Source organism: Microtus ochrogaster, chromosome 17 (genome assembly GCF_000317375.1).
Source record: "Microtus ochrogaster isolate Prairie Vole_2 chromosome 17, MicOch1.0, whole genome shotgun sequence".
NCBI lineage: Eukaryota > Metazoa > Chordata > Mammalia > Rodentia > Cricetidae > Microtus > Microtus ochrogaster.
Genome location: NC_022019.1, coordinates 1,663,545 through 1,666,899, shown reverse-complemented (window position 1 = coordinate 1,666,899; position 3,355 = coordinate 1,663,545). Strand labels below are relative to the sequence as shown.

The window sequence follows — 3,355 nt, the reverse complement described above, 5'->3', positions numbered from 1 at the left end:
TGTAGACCAGGCTGGTCTCGAACTCACAGAGATCCACCTGCCTCTGCCTCCCGAGTGCTGGGATTAAAGGCGTGCGCCACCACCGCCCGGCTTCCCTTATCTTTTTACCCTCAATTTTGGCTGGACTATGACTGCCAGCTTGGAATTTGGCTGCAAAAACCGCTGAGCGTAGGGAGTCCAAAATCTGCTTCTAGTCACTGGCTTGCTTTGAGCATCACCAGCAGGCCAACAGGTTTTTTGAACTCAGGAAAACAACCCAAGCTCCTGGAGCCACGCGGGCCCGCTTGCAATCTCGTGGACTGCCGGCTGGGGGCGCCGGGAGGCTGGGCGGGGCAGGCGGAAATAAAGGGGAGCCAGGCGGGCCTCCGCACTTCCCTTTCCGGTTCCAGGAGGAGCCGCGTCGGTGCCGCCTTGGTCCGTCAGGCCTCTGCTCATCTCTCTTGATTCAGCACCGCTGCTGTGCCGCGCCTAGGGCTCGGATCCCGCCGGGTGAGTCTGCTACGGCGCCCACGGGAGATGGGGCGCGGGGCAGGCGTGAGACGGCGCGAAGACGCGGGGTCCCGGGGGCCTAGCGGCTCTCGAACCTTCGGCGGCCGAACGCTTCGGAGGATCCTCTGGGGACCAGGCGACCGAGGGGTCTAATGGTGCGCCAGTCGGTTCCGGGGGAACGCCCACATCATGCCGGACTTGGGGAGTAGGGCTGGAGCGGGCGACCCTCCCCCACGCTCCCGCCGGCGAGACCCTCGGTGGGGCTCCTTCGCTTCGGTGGATCCCGGGTTCCCTTTGTTCGCTTAGCCCTAAAGAGCGTCTTGTCTGTCGCCCCTCACCCCTCGCCCCACCACCGGATCCCAGCCACTCCTTTCTACTCCAAACGCGGTGGAGGAGACCCGAATTTGCCTTTACAGGAAGGAAGGTCTGGCGCCTGAAAATTCTGTGTGACAATGTTCTCGCAATTCGTAATTACCCATTCGTTAAATGACTGCCTGGGACAGAATGTGCCAAGGGCTGAGTAACGTTCTCCCTGTGGAAGATTTAGGCGCAGATAGAACGCTTCTCTCTGCCTTGAAAACCGAAAGTAATGTTTTCACTAATCCTAATGTTGCCTCAAACCAGACCCCATCCTCGATGTTACAGGAGTACAGACGTGTGCCCCCGCTGTGCTAAAGGCCTGTTTTGAAGCCAAACCCTCATTACCGGGGTCGCCATCGAAAGTCTTTGTGTAATGGCGTTTCTTAGGGGGGGAAGAGTCGTTTTCTTGGCCATGATGTGTAGGAGCCACTCCGACAAACTGGTTTGCTTCATGAACTTTCATGCAGTTGCAGAAGTTGGAATGTTCCTTTTGATTACAGAAGGAATCACGACGTCCATGTCATTCTCTCACTGAGGTTGAGGCTTGCTTCGGGCCAGTATGCTTAGGAATCCACAATCTTCAGATTATGTAATTTATAGACTGTTATTTCAGAGGAGAGGTCACACCCCAAGACTCGGAGGGCTAATATTTGTACAGCCTGTACAGTAATGATATTTGTACAGGATGGGCCTGTAGTTGAGTGCTGTGAGGCCCTAAATTCAATCCTCAAAGCTTGAGGGAAGGGGAAAAGCGGGTATTGAGGTTATAGCTGGGGGTGGATGGGAAATGAAGTAGGTAGTGTCAGGTCAGCTTCTGTCACCCAGTGCGTTTTGTGCGGTGTTTAGGAGATTGCATTTTCTAAGCTTTCTAGTTTGGAAATAGACAAAGGTATGTGGTCATGTTGTAGCAGTTGTAAAAGCTAATGTTTATTGTTTATTCCGGCTTTGCCTATGCCGGGCAGTGGTTATTTACAGATTTATTTAATTAAGCCTCAGCAAATCTCTGGAAAATACTCACTTACCCTCGTTTATGAGACTCAACGAACTGGATTTGACCAGCGGCCCTGCAGGCCTCTACTCCGCTACCTTTGTGCCGTGTGTCTGTACGTGAAAGAGAAGAGGGCGTGGAGAGTTAGAACAAGTTAAAAGCATACACTGTTTTGGGGAAGTCTTCTGTTCCTAGCGTTCACGCGAGGCAGCTCCCAACTGCCTCTGGGAAATTCCCAGTAGCCTCCTTGGGAACCTGCATTAGTGAACAAACCCATAAAAAAATTTTTTTTAATTTAAAAATAGCAAGAAGGAACATTGGCTTGTTGCTTGTCTGCTATTTCCCAAGCATTGCTTTAGTTGCTTGGTCAGATGGAGTCCTGTTTAGTTCCCACGTAGCTTAGTGGCTCGTTCTAAATACGAAGACACTGAAGTTGACTCAAGTCAGCGGTAAAGTGTTTGGATCTTTGTCTAGACGCCTCTCCTAAAATCTGTTGTTGCTTCCTTTCTGTGTTCCGACCAGTCTGAACTGCTGCTGCTTTCCCACAGACTGTTCATTCTCCCTCCCAGATGTATACAGACTGTTCTCTCCCTGGAGCCTGTCTTTAACCTAATTCTCCCTTACTTTTGTTCCAGAATACAGACACAGCACATCTCAAGAATGGCTGTGTGATTAACCACCCTCAAGTCCAGCAGTGAGCCACACTTGGGTTCCAATAAATATGAGTAAATTATGGAAGAAACTATTCGGCATTTTTAAATGCTCAAGAACATTCCATGCTTCTTTAGTTACTTGTAAAACTGAATATAATCTGATAAATTAGCCAGTATTAAAAGCTAACATAGATTCTAGTTCAGAATCTGCATTCTGAACTATCGTGTTGAGTGGGTCACACAAGCATGGTTATGGTGGCACTGTTTTTAGTTTTGATTTTGCCTGGATGGGGAAAATCTGCTTTTTTGCCGCCTTTACCAATTTTAAGGTTTAATCACCCGGCTTACATTCATTCAAGGAATTACCCATCTCTTCCTCATGATCAATACTCTCCTTATCTTCCTTAAGTATCTTGATGACGCTCTGAATTAATTCCCCAGGTGACCCAGACTTGGACAGGGATTTTCCCCTTGTTTGTGTACCTTACTCATTGTTCTTGGGACTCTGGTCAGTATTCCTTCCCCTAAAGCTTCTTCTGGAGACCAGGGACTCTTGCCAGCAACCTAACAGTTAGGGTTCTCATACTGTGCCCCCTCCTTTCTTTAAGTGATGTGCAAGCTCTACTTCAGGCAGAGCCTGCCCTGGTTTCTGTCCTGTTATCTCACCTCCTGTGAGCATCCCACTCTCTAATCTTTTTTTGTTTGTTTGTTTGTTTTATTATTTAATTTATTAAAGATTTCTGTCTCTTCCCCGCCACTGCCTCCCATTTCCCTCCCCCTCCCCCAGTCAAGTCCCCCTCCCTCGTCAGCCCAAAGAGCAATCAGGGTTCCCTGACCTGTGGGAAGTCCAAGGAACCCCCACCTC

At 49.8% G+C, this 3,355-nt stretch overlaps 1 protein-coding gene across 1 annotated transcript in view; it reads left to right on the top strand.

Moving 5' to 3' along the window:
- Window positions 1-387: 387 nt before the first annotated feature.
- Mapk1ip1l (mitogen-activated protein kinase 1 interacting protein 1 like) overlaps window positions 388-3,355 on the top strand; it is an 18,796-nt gene continuing 15,828 nt past the window's right edge. Inside the window, exon 1 of the mRNA XM_013349211.1 lies at window positions 388-489. The gene's annotated coding sequence lies outside the window, so the exon portion shown is untranslated. The remainder of the gene's footprint in view (window positions 490-3,355) is intronic.